This window comes from Dendrobates tinctorius, unplaced genomic scaffold (genome assembly GCF_039654945.1).
Source record: "Dendrobates tinctorius isolate UK_male_01 unplaced genomic scaffold, ASM3965494v1 ptg000173l, whole genome shotgun sequence".
Classification (NCBI taxonomy): domain Eukaryota; kingdom Metazoa; phylum Chordata; class Amphibia; order Anura; family Dendrobatidae; genus Dendrobates; species Dendrobates tinctorius.
In genome coordinates this window covers 4,721,491-4,743,636 of record NW_027361840.1, presented here as the reverse complement: position 1 = coordinate 4,743,636, position 22,146 = coordinate 4,721,491, and the positions used below count along the sequence as shown (strand labels likewise).

General features: G+C 48.6%; 1 protein-coding gene across 1 annotated transcript in view; it reads right to left on the bottom strand.

Moving 5' to 3' along the window:
- The window catches only part of LOC141053964 (uncharacterized), a 157,353-nt gene extending 152,468 nt beyond the window's left edge, over positions 1-4,885 (bottom strand). The window contains exon 1 of the mRNA XM_073551119.1: positions 2,182-4,885. The gene's annotated coding sequence lies outside the window, so the exon portion shown is untranslated. The remainder of the gene's footprint in view (positions 1-2,181) is intronic.
- Positions 4,886-22,146: the final 17,261 nt, after the last annotated feature.

Below are 22,146 nucleotides of genomic sequence, written 5' to 3'. Positions count from 1 at the left end.
ACCATGGTATATAGCAGCACAGCCCCACCATGGTATATAGCAGCACAGCCCCACCATGGTATATAGCAGCGCAGCCCACCAAGGTATATAGCAGCACAGCCCACCATGGTATATAGCAACACAGCCCACCATGGTATATAGCAGCACAGCCCAACGTGGTATATAGCAACACAGCCCACCATGGTATATAGCAACACAGCCCACCATGGTATATAGCAGCACAGCCCACCAAGGTATATAGCAACACAGCCCACCATGGTATATAGCAGCACAGCCCAACGTGGTATATAGCAACACAGCCCACCATGGTATATAGCAACACAGCCCACCATGGTATATAGCAGCACAGCCCACCAAGGTATATAGCAACACAGCCCACCATGGTATATAGCAGCACAGACCACCATGGTATATAGCAGCACAGACGACCATGGTATATAGCAACACATCCCACCATGGTATATAGCAGCACAGCCCACCATGGTATATAGCAACACAGCCCACCATGGTATATAGCAGCACAGCCCACCATGGTATATAGCAACACAGCCCACCATGGTATATAGCAGCACAGCCCACCATGGTATATAGCAGCACAGCCCACCATGGTATATAGCAACACAGCCCACCATGGTATATAGCAACACAGCCCACCATGGTATATAGCAGCACAGCCCCACCATGGTATATAGCAACACAGCCCACCATGGTATATAGCAACACAGCCCACCATGGTATATAGCAACACAGCCCACCATGGTATATAGCAGCACAGCCCACCATGGTATATAGCAACACAGCCCACCATGGTATATAGCAGCACAGCCCACCATGGTATATAGCAACACAGCCCACCATGGTATATAGCAGCACAGCCCACCATGGTATATAGCAACACAGCCCACCATGGTATATAGCAGCACAGCCCACCATGGTATATAGCAACACAGCCCACCATGGTATATAGCAACACAGCCCACCATGGTATATAGCAGCACAGCCCACCATGGTATATAGCAACACAGCCCACCATGGTATATAGCACCCCCCCTGAGAATGGCCCCACAGTCCAGTACTCACACTGATATATTTAAATAAAAAAGAAAAACACACTCCTCACCTTCACCTCGTGCCCGCACTGCAGGCTCCTGCTCTGTCCTGGCACACCGTGAGAGTGACGATGACGTCATCGCACACCCACTGCGTCAGAGGCAGAGCGGGGAATGATGGGAGAGGGAGCGTCAGCTGACGCTCTCTCCTCCATTATTGCGGCGGTGGGGGGAGTCGGCACTGGGGGCAGGCGGCGCCCCATAGCAGCGGTGTTATGTGACACTAGCTGGGAGCCCAGGGGGAGCGGGGGCCCTAGGCAGCTGCCTGGTTTTCCTGCCCCTAACGCCAGCCCTGCGTACACCTCGTACACACGTGGCTCCATATACCTCGTACAAGCGCAGCTCCGCTCTGTACACCTCAAAAAAAAGGCTCTGCTCCATACAGCTCATACAGATGTGGCTCCGTACACCTCGTACACACGTGGCTCTGTACACCTTGTACACACGGGGGGTGTGGCTCAGTGCAGTGCGGGAAAAATAGAGTCCCGGGCGGGACGCGGGTGAGGGGGGTCAAAAACGGGACTGTCCCACGAGAATCGGGATGGTCGGGAGCTATGCATAATCCTGTGTGTATATACATATATACAGTATGTGGGGGCTCCGGCAATGATGGACTCAGTTATTTATAAGGAGCTTGTTATGTGGCGGCCCCATATACCGGGGAGGGGACATCTGTCGGGGTCTGTTAGACATTTTCTGGGGTGATTTTCCTCTGATGTATCCAAACACATCTCTCCACCTCCTGTTCTCCTTGGAGATAATCGGCACTAGAGACGCTTTCCCACCGCTTGATCCCACCCCATACAGAACATGTGCCCATGTGTATGGGGTCCGGAGAGATGCCCGCACCTGCTGGATTCTACTAATCCTTTACCTCTGGTGTCTCCTCAGACACCATAGACCCCCAACCAACTGTGTGAGCTCTGGAGCCCCCTGCACATAAAAGAGGGCACAGCACCATAATAAGAAAGGGCTCAGCGGCCACAATATGAATAAGTCCTCACCCCCAATCTCACATATTACTCACAATCCCAAGAGCCGACAATTCAGGAGCTGGAGAATGGAGACTTACCTGGACGGCAGACAGCGGGATCCTGGAGAGGCTGCTTAGTGCTGGAGGATAGCAGACAGCGGGGTCCTGGAGAGGCTGCTTAGTGCTGGAGGACCGTAGGCAGCGGGGTCCTGGAGAGGCTGCTTAGTGCTGGAGGACGGCAGACAGCGGGGTCCTGGAGAGGCTGCTTAGTGCTGGAGGACGGCAGACAGCGGGGTCCTGGAGAGGCTGCTTAGTGCTGGAGGATGTCAGACAGTGGGGTCCTGGAGAGGTTGCTTACAGCTGGAGGACGGCAGACAGCGGGGTCCTGGAGAGGCTGCTTAGTGCTGGAGGACGGCAGACAGCAGGGTCCTGGAGAGGCTGCTTAGTGCTGGAGGACGGCAGACAGCGGGGTCCTGGAGAGGCTGCTTAGTGCTGGAGGACGGTAGACAGCGGGGTCCTGGAGAGGCTGCTTAGTGCTGGAGGACGGTAGACAGCGGGGTCCTGGAGAGGCTGCTTAGTGCTGGAGGACGGCAGACAGCGGGGTCCTGGAGAGGCTGCTTAGTGCTGGAGGACGATAGGCAGCGGGGTCCTGGAGAGGCTGCTTAGTGCTGGAGGACGGCAGACAGCGGGGTCCTGGAGAGGCTGCTTAGTGCTGGAGGACCGTAGGCAGCGGGGTCCTGGAGAGGCTGCTTAGTGCTGGAGGACGGCAGACAGCGGGGTCCTGGAGAGGCTGCTTAGTGCTGGAGGACGGCAGACAGCGGGGTCCTGGAGAGGCTGCTTAGTGCTGGAGGATGTCAGACAGTGGGGTCCTGGAGAGGTTGCTTACAGCTGGAGGACGGCAGACAGCGGGGTCCTGGAGAGGCTGCTTAGTGCTGGAGGACGGCAGACAGCGGGGTCCTGGAGAGGCTGCTTAGTGCTGGAGGACGGCAGACAGCGGGGTCCTGGAGAGGCTGCTTAGTGCTGGAGGACGGTAGACAGCGGGGTCCTGGAGAGGCTGCTTAGTGCTGGAGGACGGTAGACAGCGGGGTCCTGGAGAGGCTGCTTAGTGCTGGAGGACGGCAGACAGCGGGGTCCTGGAGAGGCTGCTTAGTGCTGGAGGACGATAGGCAGCGGGGTCCTGGAGAGGCTGCTTAGTGCTGGAGGACGGCAGACAGCGGGGTCCTGGAGAGGCTGCTTAGTGCTGGGGGACGACAGACAGCGGGGTCCTGGAGAGGCTGCTTAGTGCTGGAGGACGGTAGACAGTGGGGTCCTGGAGAGGCTGCTTAGTGCTGGGGGACGGCAGACAGCGGGGTCCTGGAGAGGCTGCTTAGTGCTGGAGGACGGCAGACAGCGGGGTCCTGGAGAGGCTGCTTAGTGCTGGAGGACGGCAGACAGCGGGGTCCTGGAGAGGCTGCTTAGTGCTGGAGGACGGTAGACAGTGGGGTCCTGGAGAGGCTGGTTAGTGCTGGAGGACGGCAGACAGAGGGGTCCTGGAGAGGCTGCTTAGTGCTGGCGGACGGCAGACAGCAGGGTCCTGGAGAGGCTGCTTAGTGCTGGAGGATGGTAGACAGCAGGGTCCTGGAGAGGCTGCTTAGTGCTGGAGGACGGCAGACAGCGGGGTCCTGGAGAGGCTGCTTAGTGCTGGAGGACGGCAGACAGCGGGGTCCTGGAGAGGCTGTTTAGTGCTGGAGGACGGCAGACAGAGGGGTCCTGGAGAGGCTGTTTAGTGCTGGAGGACGATAGACAGCGGGGTCCTGGAGAGGCTGCTTAGTGCTGGAGGATGGTAGACAGCGGGGTCCTGGAGAGGCTGCTTAGTGCTGGAGGACGGTAGACAGCGGGGTCCTGGAGAGGCTGCTTAGTGCTGGAGGACGGCAGACAGCGGGGTCCTGGAGAGGCTGTTTAGTGCTGGAGGACGGCAGACAGCAGGGTCCTCGAGAGGCTGCTTAGTGCTGGAGGACGGTAGACAGCGGGGTCCTGGAGAGGCTGCTTAGTGCTGGAGGACGGCAGACAGCGGGGTCCTGGAGAGGCTGCTTAGTGCTGGGGGACGACAGACAGCGGGGTCCTGGAGAGGCTGCTTAGTGCTGGAGGACGGTAGACAGCGGGGTCCTGGAGAGGCTGCTTAGTGCTGGGTGACGGCAGACAGCGGGGTCCTGGAGAGGCTGCTTAGTGCTGGAGGACGGCAGACAGCGGGGTCCTGGAGAGGCTGCTTAGTGCTGGAGGACGGCAGACAGCGGGGTCCTGGAGAGGCTGCTTAGTGCTGGAGGACGGTAGACAGCGGGGTCCTGGAGAGGCTGCTTCGTGCTGGAGGACGGTTGAAAGTGGGGTCCTGGAGAGTCTGCTTAATGCTGGAGGACGGCAGACAGCGGGGTCCTGGAGAGGCTGCTTAGTGCTGGAGGACGGCAGACAGCGGGGTCCTGGAGAGGCTGCTTAGTGCTGGAGGATGGCAGACAGCGGCACTGACTGCTCCTGAGTTCAGAGAAACCTCCTGAAGATTGGAGGGACGCTCCTCTTCTTGATTGACTCCTGACAGCTGCACAGGAATGGAGTCATATCGAGTATCCTGACAGCCATTGAGGATGATGAGGGCCATGGTGCAGCTGTCTGGAGCCATCAGGGGGGGTGGAGGTGGGGAGGGATATTGTCAGCTCTGTGCAGGGGGCGAGAAATTAAGAGAGAAGGATCCCTTGTGACATGGAGACCATCCCCAACCATAGGTCACCAGCCCCCCAGTACTACAGAGAGAGATCATTAGCCCCCAAGTACTACAGAGAGGTCACCTGCCCCCGTACCATAGAGATGTCATCTGCCCCCCCTGTACTATAGAGAGTGGTCACCTGCCCCCCAGTACTATAGAGAGAGGTCACCTGCCCCCCAGTACTATAGAGAGAGGTCACCTGCCCCCCAGTACTATAGAGAGGTCACCATCCCCCCAGTACTATAGAGAGAGGTCACCTGCTCCCCAGTACTATAGAGAGGTCACCATCCCCCCAGTACTATAGTGAGAGGCCACCATCCCCCCAGTACTATAGAGAGAGGTCATCATCCCCTCATTACTATAGAGAGAGGTCACTAGCTCCCAGTACTATAGAGAGCGGTCACAAGCCCCCTAGTACTATATAGAGGACACCATCCCCCCAGTACTATAGAGAGAGGTCATCATCCCCCCAGTACTATAGAGAGAGGTCACCAGCTCCCAGTACTATAGAGAGAGGTCACCAGCCCCCTAGTACTATATAGAGGACACCATCCCCCCAGTACTATAGAGAGAGGTCACCAGCTCCCAGTACTATAGAGAGAGGTCACCAGCCCCCCAGTACTATATAGAGGACACCATGACCCCGGTGTTATGGACGGCGGAACGCACCAAATATAAATAGGAGGTGCGTTCGCCGCCCGGGGTCCACCGTGCGGTAGGTGACAAGACTGCTGCTGGACAATGGCAAACTAGCTAGGAGGCGGAGCACTACACTCGGGTTAGAGTCACCCGAGGTGCTAGGCGCGGCTTTGTTACAGGCACAGAGACACTCTAGAGGAAATAAGGCGTAAGCGCTGGACCTGTTAATCTCACAGGCTGCCGGCGTGTGGAGTCGCAGCCGCGAACGCCAAGAGATACTGCTGACTGCAGCGCAGCGTAAACTGAGGACGCTTAACGTCAGTGCCGGGAAAGCGGTCACTGACGGATGCTAGTGTAAGGTATGGTAGCTCAGTGGCGCATAGCTAGCCACTACCTGGTGCTGACTAAACCAACACTCTGTCACCATTCGTAATATCCAAGGGTAGGGGTTTCAAATAAGTCAGTCACACCATCACCATTCACTCATAGCATAATAAGTCTACACTAGCGCATGGCCGAGCCGCCATGCGGGCTTTTTATAGCCATGCGCTTCTTGGACCTTCCAGTACTTTGGGAAGGACCAATCAGATCTGACACAGGACCTGAGCATGTGACCCCTGTTCTCCACTGAGAGGTCATCTTGCGGGCATGCCCAGTAGCACGGCGAGAGGACTTAGCCTCTGGAGCGGTTCCCTGCAAAGCAGGTTGCGCTACCATTGCTGCACCAGAGGTGGCAGCAACATCCAGACTCACAGAGCGGGTCTGAGCAGGACGCCTGGATCGCTGAGATTGCTGAGCTGAACCCTGAGCGGTCGGAGGGAAATGGGAGACCGCTGTATGTACGGCTCTGGATTCCTGCTGTGCAGAGTCAGAAATCCGACGCCAAACACCTGGTACTATAAAGAGAGGTCACCATCCCCCCAGTACTACAGAGAGGACACCAGTCCCCCCGTACTATAGAGGTCACCAGCCCTCCAGTAGTATAGAGAGAGGTCACCAGCCCCCTAGTAGTATAGAGATACGTTACCAGCCCCCCCAGTACAATAGAGAGAGGTAGGGCCATCTCCAGGTTTTCATGGGCTCCGGGAGAAAGGGTCTCAGTGGGCCCCTTTAACACATACCATGATTCATGAGAAACAGTTATGGCAGAAAAATCTAGGTTATAGTACAAGATTTCACTTATTTATATTACATAAGCGATATCTATTGTAAATTATACAATCGCTCAGAAACCGGACAGTATAGTCCTCCATACAGAATAATGAGCCCCATATAGTGCTCCATACAGTATTATGGGCACCGCATAGCGCTCCATACAGAATAATATGCCACATATGTTGCTCCATACAGAAAAATGAGCCCAATATATTGCTCAATATTATTATTTATTTATACAGCACAATTACATGGTGCTGTACATGAGAAGGGAGGTTACATACAGTATTATGGGCTCTACATAGTCATCCATGCAGTATTATGGGCACCGCATAGTCCTCTGTTATGAATGAGTCACCGGAGGAGAAAACAAAAATACAAGCTAAGTCCAGAAAACCGGAGAAGTTGGTAACTAGCGGATTGCAGACCCCTGATCCTATTCACACAACTAACAGTAGCAGTGGGGGGTTCCTACGGTGGTCCTAGACCCCTCGTCACAGCCGGAGAACTAAATAAGCCTAAAGAAAGAAAGGGGAAATCTAAACTGCCCCAGAGCAGACCCCAAAGCAATAGACAGCCCCCAACATGTATTGTCGGTGAAAAACAGATGAAACACAAACGCAGACTGAAGACAGGCTGAGCAAACGATGGGGCCCAACTAACTAGATAGGACAGGACAGAAAAGATGCTGGCTGTAATCCGCAAAAACCCTACCAAAAATGTCCCAACAGTCTGATAGGAAAAAAGGCCCTGAAGTCGCTAGACTTCAAAAACTCTATATCAGCACTCAGGTATATTCTGAAAACAGAGCAAAGAGATCAACTGATCAGAGACAAAAATGGAATTCAGCCAGTCCCAGCAAGGACTGGCTGAACGCAAACACTAAGTAAACCAGACAAAATCTCATGGAATAATAGCAGGGCAAAAACTTAGCTTTTAGTAGACAGGAACTAAACTGGATGCCAGAGCTCAGAGCAGAAAGGATCACCAGCAACAAAGCAGGGCGTCGGCTGCCTTATATCCACTCAGAGGTTCCGGATGTCCAATCACACTCCACCTGTTCAGATGACAGGTTCTTCCCATCCGAATCAATTTCACTACTTCCCTTCACCAGCAGAGGGAGTTCATCAGACATCACAGGTGAAGGGGAAAATGAACTCACAACAGTCCTCCATACAGAATAATGAGTCCCATATATTGCTCCATACAGAATTATGGACCACATAGTGCTCCATATAGAATAATGATTCACATATTAACATAGCAACATAGTTAGCAAGGCCGAAAAAAGCCATGTGTCCATCCAATTCAGCCTAAATTCCGTCAGAATAAATCCCCAGATCTCCGTCCTTCTAAAGAACCTAATCACTGTAAGATACAATATTGTTATGCTCCAGGAAGACATCCAGGCCTCTCTTGAACCCCTCGGCTGAGTTCACCATCACCAACTCCTCAGGCAGGGAATTCCAGATTCTCTCTGCCCTAACTCTAAAGGTTCCTCTCCTATGTTCGTGGAGAAACCTTCTCTCCTCCTGCTTTACATAGTTTTGTATTGTTTGCAAATATCGATATTTTACTGTGTAAACCTTCTACCAGATCGTTAATTAATATGTTGAAGAGAAGAGGTTCTAACACCGACCCCTGCGGTACCCCACTGGTCACAGCGACCCAGTTAGAGAATATACCATTTATGAGAATTTTGTTACTATTTTTCCCTCCATGTATTTCGACCCATATGGACTCGACATCCTCATTCCCTTTGCTAATATCCTCCCTTAAAGTGGACTTTAGACAAGACTTTACATAAAGACAAACCCCTCCTCCTCTCCGAATTTACGATCCTTTCTAAGCAGACTGTAACCCTGTAAGGTAACTGCCCAGTCATAGCTTTCATCTCACCATGTCTCGGTTATTCCCACTATGTCATAGTTACCTGTAGATGTTTCTGCTTCTAGTTCTTCCATCTTGTTTGTCAGGCTTCTGGCGTTTGTGAGCATGCAGTTTAGAGGATTTTGTTTTGTTCCAATCACCTTCCTGTGGATTGTTTTAGACATTTTCTTACCTCCCTTCATAGTTTGTTGTCTTGGGTCTTCTTTGCCACACCTCATATCATTCATCAGTATATTTTCTGGCTTCATGTTCGAGTCTGTTATTCTTCCCGTCCCCTCTTCTTCAAGTTTAACGCCCTCCTGATGAGTGTAGAAAGTCTTCTGGCGAATGTGTGTTTCCCAAGTTTGTTGAGGTGTAGTCCGTCTCTGGTGAGGAGTCCGTCATACAGATAATTCACACCGTGGTCCTGGAATCCAAATCCTTGTTGTCTGCACCATCGTCTTAGCCAGTTGTTCGCATCAAGGATCCTGTCCCATCTCCTGGTGCCATGCCCGTCTACTGGAAGGATAGAAGAAAAAACTACCTGTGCATCCAGTTCCTTTAGGCTATGTGCACACGGTGCGGATTCTGCTGTGGAACTTTCCACGCAGATTTTGCTAAATCTGCAGGTAAAATGACCTGCACTTTACCTGCAGTTTTAGTGCAGTTTTTGTGCGGATTTCCCCTGCAGTTTTCACCTGCAGATTTCTATAAGGCTAAGTGCTCACGTAGATTTTCCTCCTGCGGATTTTTCCGCGCAGATTTGAAGAAATCCGCAGGTCAAATGACCTGCATTTTTCCTGCGGATTTCTTCCTGTTTTTGTGCGGTTTTCCACTGCGGTTTCCCCCCTGCGGATTTGGAGAATGGAGCAGGTGGAAAACCGCACAAAAGAAGTGACATGCTGCATTTTTTGTACCGCACAAAAACCGCGTGGAAAAAACCGCAGCGTCTGCACAGCATTTTTTTTTTTAATTGATTTACATTGTACACTTTGTGGATCCGCAGCGTTTCTGCGCGGCAAAATCCGCTGCGGATCCGCAGGAAAAATGCATCGTGTGCACATGGCCTAATGAAGCAGGTGGAAAACTGCAGCAAAACTGCACAGAGGAAGCGACGTGCTGCTTCTTTTATTTCGCACCAAATCTGCGCAGAAGAATCTGCAGCATGTGCACAGCGCTTTTTGTTTTACATAGCCTTAAATGGTACTGTACATCACGTGCAGTTCTGCAGGGCCAAATCTGCTGCAGAACTGCACAGAATCTGCACCGAGTGCACAGGGCCTTACTTTCTTCCCCAACTCTTCAAAATCATTGCAGATTGTTGGTAGGTCCTTCCTTGCCGTGTCATTGGTGCCAACATTTATCAGAAGAAATGGATCGACGTCCTTGGAACTGATGAGCTTTGGTATCCTATCAGTCACATCCATGATCTTCGCACCTGGGAGGCAGCATACTTCTCTTGTGGCTATGTTCGATCTGCAGATGGCTGCTTCTGTGCCTGTCAATAGTGAGTCTCCCACCACCACCTTTCTTCTTCACTTCTTGGCTGTACCTTTTGTTGTCACTTCTGGGTGTTGCTCTGTGCCCTTTTCTTGTGTGTTTGCTGGTAATGCCTCATCCTTAGGTGTGCCATCTTCGTCCTCCACAAGGCCTTGGTATCAGTTTCTCAGTTGTGTGGTTGGTGATGTCTCTATGATCTCCTTGCTTATTTTGGTCACATGCTTCCACTCATCTGCTTTTGGAGGTTCTCTGACACTTTCCTCACCTTCTGTGACCAGTAGAGATGCTTCTATTCTGTGTCATGGTCATGCGTGGCTGGACACAGCGCCTCCAACAGGGCGGATTTAGATGACACTCATGACCCTGGATACGCCGCCTCCAGTTGGGCGAATTTAAATAATAAAACGTGCAGCTAGATACGCTGCCTCCAACAGGCGAATTTCGGTAATACACGTATGTCTGGAAACCCCGCCGCCAGTAAGGCGAATTTAAACAATAAAAGGGAAAACCTGGGTAACAATAGCAATGGCGCCCTGCGATAGGGAACGGGGACGTGAAGACCTCCTGCACTCCCCTGAGTCAGTGTCTCTACACTCCTAACATTCCCTAGGCCGGTTCTGCACCAGGCGCCGATCAGGAACCTCAGAACCCTGACTCGACCTGCACCTAAACCCTCACTAGTGAAGTGGACGGTACGGAAACTAATCCCACCACTGCACTAAAACACACATAAGGAAAAGAGACAAAACAGGGAAACACCACTTAGCTTTGCTCTGTTGCTTACGCTCCCAACAACAGAGCCCACCACCTGCGTGCATCTTTTCCTCCGACCGGATCCAACACCATAGTGCAGTTTTGGAGCAAACAGAGTCCACCACCTGCGTGCAGCTGTCCAGAAACAGAGTCCAGCATATGAGTCCAGCTTTCCAGCAACCGAATCCAGCATCATGAGTGCAGCTCTACACCATAGCTGCCACTCCACCAAGCCATGCAAGAACTCCTTGCTAACACCATAGCTGCAACTCCACCAAGCCATGCCAGCCCTCCTCGCATACACCATAACTGCCACTCCAGGACTCTCACTGAGCTGCCTGGATTCTCCTTCAGCTCCATCCTTCACCCAGGCATGCTTGTAACTGAGGACTATCACCAACAGTGATTACCACACCTGACACTCTTTTATAGAGCAATCACACCTGTTTTATAATAACGTGCACAAACTAAGGTAACCAGAGCGCAATGACCTTAATGGCCACCGGGGGGGAACTAGAACTGAAACCACCACAGTGCAATGACTCTAATGGCCACCAGGGCCAAACACCAAACTTTAGCACACAGCTAAAGGAAAAAAAAGGTTACTTGTGCATTTTCTCTGTCATATCCAACCTGGATCATGACATTCTGTCTAGGAAGTGTTCATTTTCTTTGCTGAGTTTCAAAGTTGCAATTCTTTCTTCTAGACCCCGCACCTTTTTTCTAAAAGGGCGAGTAGTCTACACTATTGGCAGGTGAAGTAGGGTTCTTCACATCTGCCATGTTGCTCCTAGATCCTGCTGACTTGGTGTGTGTGTCTTCCTTCTTCTGTAATCTGCTGTCTTTTCCTTATTGTGTAATCTACTCAATCAGCCAAGCTTTCTTGCAATAATGTCCTATAGGCAAAAATTCATGTGCCGTAAGGAATGTGCAAATTGTCCTCCTCAAGCTTCAATCCCTGGTTAGGTGCTGTTGCATTTTGCTGTTGCATTCCCACACCCTGGCACGACACAAAGGAAAGACAAAGTCCCCGTCTGTTGTGTGTGATGTGTACCAAATAGAACACTCACTCACATTAGAATCCAGGGTTTCTTCTGATTCTGTAATCTCAGCTTCAGTTCCACAGTTCACACAAAAAGTCCAGACTCCATGTTCATACTCAACAGTTCATCTTCACTTGAAAGCAGGGTTCTTGATACAGCCATAGCACAGAACACATACATTGGCATTCCTTGAGCTTTTCCTGCCTTCTCTGACAACTTCCTTCCTGAAGATACTTGTATCCCTGTCTCTTCCGACAATCTCTGTCCCACAGATACTCCTTTCCCTTTTGCGGCATCCATGCCCCTAGGTTCACCATCTTCCTCCCATTCCCCTTGTCTGGTTTTCATTGGAAAAAGGTAAGAGGCGCGCTCAGCTCTGCCTAGTTCCGTCAATTAGCCCCTGATCTCCTTTGGAATGGTTACTTCAATAGATGGTGACCACTCTCATGCTGCTCAGCCTGGGGTCCCTCATTGCCTCAGCAATCTTCACCCCCAGGGCTATCCATCTGCCCTCTCTCACTGCTACATCATTAGTCCTCACTAAACAGGAATTCTCACACTATCATTCACTGCTCTGTAAAACACCCATCTCTAACTCCTCCCAACCTGGAACCCCTTATTCAACTAAGCTTATCCTGGCATTTCCGTTTCCTACCTCTATTGTGCCCCACTAATCTATTCCCAATATTATCCTATCCTACTGCTACCCTTCTATTCTACCTTCTATATCTTTCCCTACTCCTATACCAAGTAAATGTAAAGTACATACACAATATAATAACGTAAACATTCATAAAACTCTATGAAGCAGCTCATATTCCATGCCAATGCTGTTTATAGGGGGAGGCATATGGCGGCCTCTGTCACCCCCTTACAGTTGGACAACACAGCAGAAAATATAAAAAACAATTGTGTTGTTCCTCTAAATGTATCAATAAGGTGCAATGTGCCAGCAGCATATGGAACTACACAATGAATCTGGGGTAAACAATAGAACACCGGAACCAACCACACATCTGCTGTTTGATCCCCATCCACAGCTCCTGCGTGGTGTGGGATTTCTCCCCCAAACAGGAGTTTAAGAATAGCTTGCTGCTGTTTCCCCCTGGCTGTGCTGAAGATGGTGGTGCAGGTCTTCCTGTGACCAAATGAGGAGGCGGTGGAGGAAGTGAAGGTATGAGTAGGAGGCAACCCGGACAGATAAACATCCAGCAATACTAGGTGGTGATAGGATATCAGGTAGAACGCCTTCCGCCTCTGTCCCAGCCACCACTACATTTACCTAGTAGGCATTTAGGGAGATGTAACATCCCTGGCCGAGCTTACTGGTCCACGTATCGGTGCAGAGTACACACAGAAGCGTAATGGAATGCACTCCCACAGACAGGGGAATGTAGAGTACACAGAGCAGTTTAAAGGACAGTACTCCCACAGGCGGGAGGGTGAAGAGTACACACAGCGTCTTAAATAACAGAGCTCTCATAGGAAGGGAGTTGCAGAGTACACATGGCAGCATAAAGGACGGTGATCCCATAGATATGGGTGCAGAGTACACATGACAGCATAAGGGTATGTGCACACGCTGCGGATTCTGCTGCGGTTCCGCAGCGGATTTGGCCTCTGCGGATCCGCAGCAGTTTTTGCTGCGGTGTACAGTACCATAATATCCTATGGATATTGAAATCCGCAGTGCAGGCGGTGCGGATTTTTCCGCACGGTTTTCCTGCGGTTTCTAAACCGCAGAAAGAATTGACATGTCAATTCTTTCTGCGGATTCCGCTGCGGTTTGCCATCTCCTCCATTGTGGAGATGAAAAACCACAGGGCAAAACCGCAGGCTAATCCACAGGTAAAACCACAGGTCTTTTGACCTGCAGATTTACCTGCGGATTTTACAAAATCTGCGCCGCCAAATCCGCACCCCATTCACCAGCGTGTGCACGTACCCTAAAGGACAGTACTCCCACAGACAGGGGAGTGTAGAGTGCACACAGCAGCTTAAAGAACAGTACTCTCAGAGACAGGAGATTTCAGAGTACACACAGGGGCTTAAAGGACAGTACTCCCACAGATATAGGTGCAGACTACACACAGCAGCTTATGGTGCAATAGTCCAACAGGCAATGTGTGCAGAGTACACAGAGTGGCTTTTAGCACAGTACTCCCACAGGCCGGGTGTGCAGAGTACACAGAGCGGCTTTTAGCACAGTACTCCCACAGGCGGGGGGTGCAGAGTACACAGAGCGGCTTTTAGCACTGTACTCCACAGGCCGGGGGTGCAGAGTACACAGAGCGGCTTTTAGCACAGTACTCCCACAGGCGGGGGGTGCACAGTACACAGAGCGGTTTTTAGCACAATACTCCCACAGGTGGGGGGTGCAGGGTACACAGAGTGGCTTTTAGCACAGTACTCCTACAGGCGGGGGGTGCAGAGTACACAGAGCGGCTTTTAACACAGTACTACCCCAGATAAGGGTTCCAGAGTACACAGAGTGGCTTTTAGTACAGTACTACCCCAGATATGGGATGCAGAGTATACAGAGTGTTGTTTGCAGAGTGCACAGTCACTATCTGTCCCTCACTCCAGCTGCATCCTATCTCTACACTAATCAGAACAGACTGACTTGTGATCTGGCTGTTAGTGGAGTTTTAGTCTTCCAATTAGAAATTGTCCAGACCTGAATAAGTAAGATTCTTTATTGGTCATGCCGGCATGGAGAGAGAATGACAACCACACCATATGTGAGCAGTCATCTGTCTGACTCCATGCAGATTCTTAGAGTTTAAGTAGAAGAATAATAGGGCGTTTAAAATACTGCATTTGCAAAAATAGTACATACAATTGGAATATGCTTAGCTGTTAGCAATCCTTATCTACGTTACCAGAGTACAAAAAGTGATGATTCTTTATTTAGGAAAGCCAGCTAGCAGTAACACCCAAAAGTAACACCCATATATTACATCAGCTGAAAAGAGTTTTAGTCTAAGCATAATAATGGCCTATATGCAATCATGATATATATACATACTTACACACATGCACATAAAAGAAAGAACATTATTACAATTATTATAACATTCCCTCATCTTGTAATAAAATCATTTATCTGTACACATTGGGGACAGATTTCTTTTTGTCAGATTTCACAGAAGATCTTCATATAATCTGAGGAAGAGTAATATGTTCAGTATATTTATCATTGAGTCCCAAAATTTTCATTGTTTCATTGGATTCCAAGGTCTCTGCTCCTTGATACATAGTTGTTGTTATGGCAGAGTCAATCAGTCTTTGAACAAGTCCTCTAATACATGGAATAGCACAGCGTCCACAAACAATCAGCACTCCGGCCACGATGGTAAGAGATGTCAACGCAGAAGTGAATACTCCGGACCATTTCCCAAACCATCCTTCAGTCCAGGAATATGTCGTCATATCCAGAGTTCTCAGCTAATTCATTAGACAGGGCAGTCAGTCCATCAAGAGCTTTGGAGATACTCCCATCAGGATCTGTATTAGGGATAAAGGTGCAACAAAATCCTCCAAACATTTTATATACACCTCCCTTTTCTGCTAAGAGCTTGTCTAATGCCATCCTATTCTACCAGGCCATGAGAGGAGTTGGTCCTAATTCCTCAGCTATTCCTTTACCTGCATCTCGGGTATAATTAACAAATCTCTGCTGGTTATAGTATAAGTAGTTTATCCAATCTACATTTTTATTTATAGTCACCCACCAAATTATGGATTCCCACCCGGCTGCCACCTGGTTCCTAGCCTTGTACTCGGTGGTCACTCCCCTGGGAACTCCAATGTCATCTCTGTAGATACTAGAATGGAAGGATCCTTGTGGAGTTTCACACTTCTGTCTCTTCCCACTACATACCTTTGGCCATATCCCTGTTGACAACAGGTGGAACGGCATGATTAGCTGGACCACCGCACAGTCCCTTCGGGAACCATGTGGTAGTCAGGCTCTTATCCTTTTATCACCGCATAACCCCCATACATCCGCTCTCAGGGTAGTGTGGTCTGACCATATGGCTGAGTACTTGGCCCTGTGGGAGACAATGTTCCGTTCTCTACAAGAGTCGCCTTGGAGCTCTCCGACGTCGTGCCCATGCCCTGGGAGACTAAAACAAGTATAATTACCAGGATTAGCAACCACCTGTAGTGGGATATCCGGATTCTCTAGTGGGGGATATAAAAATGATAACATTTTACATTTTCCTCCCCTTTCTGAGCAGACATAAGTTTTACTATATAACTTAATTTTTCTTAAGCTTTCTGCAATGTATTTAAGCCATTCTAACCATTCATTCTTCTCCTCACAGCCTCTCTCTAGAGCTAGTTTATCTTCATAAGTTAGGTTAGACAATCTAACTATGAGCCCTATGGACTCTGTTATGGTTCTCTCTGGCATAACTTCCTTGGGTCTATGTATGCTATTATTCTGAACTTCTATGTAGAGATGTCCTATTGGGTCTGTTCCTGACATATCAGCTCCTATAACCTTTGATCCCTCATCTTAAGGTTTTTTAAAGTTCTCAGTAGCTGATTACAATTATTCTTATTTGTGTAATGGGATCTCCTTTTTTCTAATGGAGAATCAGGCATTAAAATCTATGTAGTCATAAGGCGTATACCTATAGTCTCGGGATACAATTGTCCATGCTGCTTTACGTCAGTCACACACATTCATCCCCTCTGCTATTAGAGCTCATAACACAAACATACTTATCAGACTCGGCTAGTTTCACAACTTGTTCCCTATGTCTGCATCATTTATACAACAGACAGAAATCCACTAACATGGCGGCCTCCTGCCCGATTTCAAAAGTAAGATTTAAAGTCTTAAATCTGAAATCATTCTACCACCCTGGACTTTCCTCTCCTGCTGGGTCTATTACTGTCCAATCTCCCATCACTATGGTCACGAAGAATATACATGTGACTAACCCTGATGTACACATCCTAGATCTGACCGTCTTGTCCGGGCAGGGGAATGAATGGGAGACTTCACCAGTTTGAGACAAGCTTTCCCTTGTGGAAAACCTCCCTTTGTAGCTGGACTATGACAAGCAAGTCAGATCCTACTCTGTCCCTACCTGTCTGACAAGTTCACAGTGTGAGAGATGGATCCAGGAGGTGCGCTCAGCAGTAGGAGTAGTCCACAGGACGTGGTAAGGACTTTCTCACTTAGGATGGTGCTGGTGTCTTTTCTTTATCAGTTTCACAAGGACTCAGTCTGCAGGTTTCATAATCTCAGGTTTTGTTAGTGGGTTTCCTGGAACAAAACTACGAGTAGAAACTTCTTCGTGAGTTAATACCTTAGCCATATATTCTGCTAATGTACAATCAACTTCCTCATCTATCTTTCTAAAGAGTTTTAGCTGAGGTAACAGAAAAGGTCTCCCTCTCCCATATATGATTTCAAAGGCTGTCAGCTGTTATGAGCTCATTTTCTGCTCCACCAGTTGAGAGTTCTCCTTCCGTTCTCCCTCTGGTGGTGACAGGAGGTAGTGAGGTTGGTTTAATTGGTGGTGATCTGCCACCTGATGAGGAAGATAATGATTGGATCTCTGGAGTATCAGACTGGATATAAGACAGCCGACGCCCTATCCTGTTGCTGGTGATTCAGTCTGCTTCTCAGGTCTTGGACTCAGCTCTGTCCAGTCTTCTCAAGTTAAGTTTGTTTTTGCTAATGTTCACACTTGCTCTTGTTGGTCAATTCAGTTTTTTGTGTGGTCAGCCAGCCCGGCTGGGCTGTGCTGAATTTCCACTTTTATTTATCTGTATTTGCCAATTTGCCTTTTTTTGTCCCTTATTAGATTGGCCTCTTTTTGATTTGTCTCAGAATATTTCAGAGTGCTGATATACTGGGAGAAGTCTAGTGACTTCAGGGTTAATTTTGCTATCAGTTGTGTTGGATATTATTTTTGGCAGGGTTTTTGGCAGATTGCAGACAGTGGCTTTCCTTTCCTGTCCTTTCTAGTTAGTCGGGCCCCATCGTTTGCTCAGCCTATTTTCCTGCCTTTGTGTGTGTTTTCATCTTGTTTCACCGTCAATACATGTGGGGGGCTGTCTTTCCTTTGGGGTCTGCTCTGGGGCAGTTAGTTTTCCTCTTTTCCTGCTTTAGGCTTATGTAGCTCTCCGGTTGTGATGAGGCGTCTAGGACCAACGTAGGAACGCTCCACGACTGCTTCTAGTTGTGTGGTTAGAATCAGGGATCTGCAGTCTGCATAGTTACCAACTTCTCTGGTTTTCTGAGACTTAGCCTTTGTTGTTTTTTTTTCCCTCGGTGACCCATTCATAACAGTCAGCACTACAGATGTCCATGTGACATACATATTTAGTACAACCCATAGGAGACAGTGCAACCAATTTTTCCTGTTTCCTGCATGGTCTTTGTCAACATATTTTTCAAGATCCCACTGTCTCTCAACCAGTCTGGCTGACTGAGGATGACAGGCACAGTGGTTTCCTAACTCAACTGACAATGTTTTTGCTAATAATGACATTATTTAGTTTACTATATTTTTTCTGGAACCCCAAATCTGGGTATGATTTCCTTTAGAAGGGCCTTCGGTACCATTAAAGCATCAGGGTGGACAGCTTCAATCCACCTGCTGAAAGCATCCATAATAACAAGGCCGGACTTTTTCCCTCACACTTGTTCAGTTCAATAAAATCCATACAAATGTGTTGGAATAAGTATTCAGGGTGAGGACATTGTCCTCTCTTTGGTCTCAGGTTCCCTTAGGAATTATTTTTGCACAAGTAATGCAGATTAAACAAATTTTTTTAATAGTTAGTAAAGCCATACATCCTAAATACCTAAGATATGATCTCTACCATCCCTCCTGTTGAGACATAGCTTATGCCATGGCTCAATACTGTGACATATCTTAGGAGGTCACTGGGCAGTTTATACATATAGGGCATCTTTAAAGATAAACCCCTTTGGTTACCAATTTTTTTTGTTTTTGTTTTTAATGCCAATAGCATGTCATCCACATATAAGAGTATCTGGCTCCCTTCTGGTGTCTCACATTGATCTAGGTTAGCCGATTTTACCTGGGAAGCAATAGTAGGTAATTCACAGTACCCTTGTGGGATTCTGGTGAACGTATATGGATCGCCCCCTGCGGTCGGCAGGGGCAGGACCGTGGGATACTCGGTACCGGGCCCGTTGGTTTCAATGGGAGATGTCACGTTAGCTGAAACCCGGTCCGTGGCCTTGGGCGTCACTTATAAAAGGGGAATGTTGGAATGTTGAGCGTGTGGATGATGATTTAAAGTTTATGAGTGAATAATTCATGACGCCACCTGTGGTGTTCGGCAATGAAGATGTTAAACCGACGCTGCAGTCAGATCCTCTGGGACAGATGGTGTGGTGCAGCAATGATGTTGTGGCCTTCCACAGGTAGGGCTGTAGTCCCAGGGCAGAGTAGAAGAAGAGGTAGTGAAGAAACGTAGATGGTGCAGTATTAGGCACAGAGATGTAGCAGTGCTGAGTGTGTTGGCACAGGAATAAGTGGAGGACACCAGGGCATGTAGTTCCAAAGCTTTACTCACAGTCTGTTGTGCGTACAGGTGCCCACATCCGTGCCATGTCCTCCAGGTCAGGAGCTCAGCCAACTTCCAGGCAAGATGAAGTACTCCGTTCCAACACTTTGCCAACATGTGCCTTTCCTGAACGTCTCCCTTCTAGCGCCTATTTGAAGTACTCACAGTACTGAGTTACACTGGAGTTCCTCCTTTCAGATTTTCTTAGAACTCTACTTGTATGGCAGACAGCTGTAGCCTGCTTTGGGGACTCCTTGCTACTAAGTCCCGGCTCACTCACGTTGCTGTTGTGCCCCCCAAGTCTTGTGTGGGAATAAAGTGATGACAACTTCTATTCCTCCAGTGTCTGCTGCAGGACCATTAGTATCCATACTACCTCAGGGACCGGACCCCGGCCATGCGCTGAGAACTTGAGGAAGGGCTCTGCTCTAACCCTAGTCCTTAGTTCTCTTCTTCTCCTTACGTTCCATACAAAACTATCTTTCTTATGGAGAATTAGGCTTTCTGAATATCTCTTTCCTGTGCCAGCAGACCCAGGTCACTGAGGTCTGCTGCAGCACTTCCTTCATCCATCCCACTCTGGGGATCTCCTCAGACCAACTACCCTCAATCCTAATGATCTCCCGCTCTTTGGTGCAGACTAAGCTCCACCCACCTCCCAGCATTCTTCGTGTTCCAAGCAGGGAGCCACCAAAGGTGCTTTGCTACATTACTATGTTGTGTGGGATGTAGGTGTTGGAGTGTGGTCAGGTGTCTCCACCTTACCTGGATGGTGGGGTACCACACCTCATGAGGAGGTGCAGTACCTCTGTGGCAACTGAACCCTCAGGGGCGCCACATATACCTGCTCCCCTTATATGTGAATGCAAAACCAAATCTGGCTATCTGGATGTACCAGGATGCTGAAAAAGACATTACTGATATCTATCACTGTAAAGACCTTATTTTCCGGCCTCCAGTCATTCAGCAGAGTATGGGGGTCTGGCAGTGTGGGGGCTCTTGGAATCACAGCCTTGCTTACAGATGGGGGCGCCCTCCCTACTGGAAACAAGGCTGTGTTACAAGGTGAGCTGAACAGGATATAATCACCTCTTTTATCAATCCCACGTCTGCAGGTCATGTGGACCACAAAGATTCTGGGTATGTGGTCAATTCTTCCTCTAATTCTGGGAAAGGATCAGCATTTCTCACTCGCTCCCCTGCCTCGCTGCAGGTGGACACTGGGTTTAGAACTGGTGTTCCACTTCAGTACTTGTGAACATGCCTGCAGTCTGGCATTGTAAAATGAGCCATCACCCAAATCCTCCCATCGTTACTTTCCTTACACTCCAACAAAATCACCAAGGAATTTCCATGATCTACCTTTACATCTGGAGAGGGAGACATGTGGCACAGTGCCTCTAAAAAGCAAAAAACAATTTAATTCTGTTCTGACAGTTTACAACTGATATCACAGTTCCCTTTATAATCCCAGTATACGGTGTGCAAAGAACAATCTAGAGCATGAAAATTCTCATATTTTACATCAGGACCCCTAAATACCTGTAGTACATGGTGCAGTGCAGTTCTTCAGGTGTGTGAACATCTACACTTGTGTACCTTTATCTACTGCTTCCTTGATGAAGAACTCAGTAACTGAGGATGGTCCTGCAGTTATTAGATCTAGACTATAATAATATCTGGATTCTCCATACCCCTGGATCACTATTGTCTCAGCCATGGATTTTACCTGAAGTCCTGCAGCAGCAGTGGATGGCCATGGAACAAAGAGGTGGAATAAGATTCTGCAGGTGAACATCTGGCTACGTCGATGGTGCCATCAGCAAGGATTTGGATTTCTGGATCACGGAGTGAATTACCTATACGATGGACTACTTGCTAGAGATGGGGTGCACCTTACGAAGACTGGAAAACATGTATTTGGAAGTCGCCTTGCTACACTCCTCAGGAGAGCTTTAACCTAGAACAATGTGGGAAAGGAAGTAAAAGACCAGAAAAAGCCATACACCTGACAAATGCTATTGAGAACTCTGATATTAGAAGTGGGAAGGAAGAACAAAGACAAAAGAATCTAAATAACAAAAATATTGGAGAAAGAGAAACCAATCACAAACTAAAATGTTTCTATACTAATGCACAAAGCATGGGCAACAAACAAGAATTGGAACTACTAACACAGGAAAAGAAATATGATGTCATTGGAATCACTGAGACTTGGTGGGACAATACACATGATTGGAATACAAGGCTAGAAGGATACAACTTATTTGCAAGAAACAGACTTGATAAACGAGGAGGAGGTGTCACATTGTATGTTAGAAACGCGTATATCTGCACAGAGATTGAAGCTTCAGAGACTGGGAGTTCTGTGGAAACTGTTTTGGTAAAAATACAAGGTCAGAACAATGGAAAGGACACCATTGTAGGCATTTACTACAGGCCGCCTGTGCAAGCTGAAGATATGGATGAACTCTTTATGCATCAGATGGCCAAGTTCTCCAAAAAATATGACATAGTTGTCATGGGAGATTTCAACTATCCAGACATTTGTTGGGAATCTCTCTCAGGCAAAACTAACAGGTCAAGGAAATTCTTATCCTCTCTTGCTGACAATTTTATCTTCCAAAAGGTAGGGGAGAAAACAAGGGGAACTGCTACCTTGGATCTAATCCCTATAAACAGGGAGGAAATGGTTGAGGAGGTAAAAGTGGCTGGGACCCTAGGAGGTAGCGACCATGCTATGTTAGAATTTTGGATAACTAGAGGAGGAAGACCTGTGAAGATTCAGACGTCAAGGTTAGATTT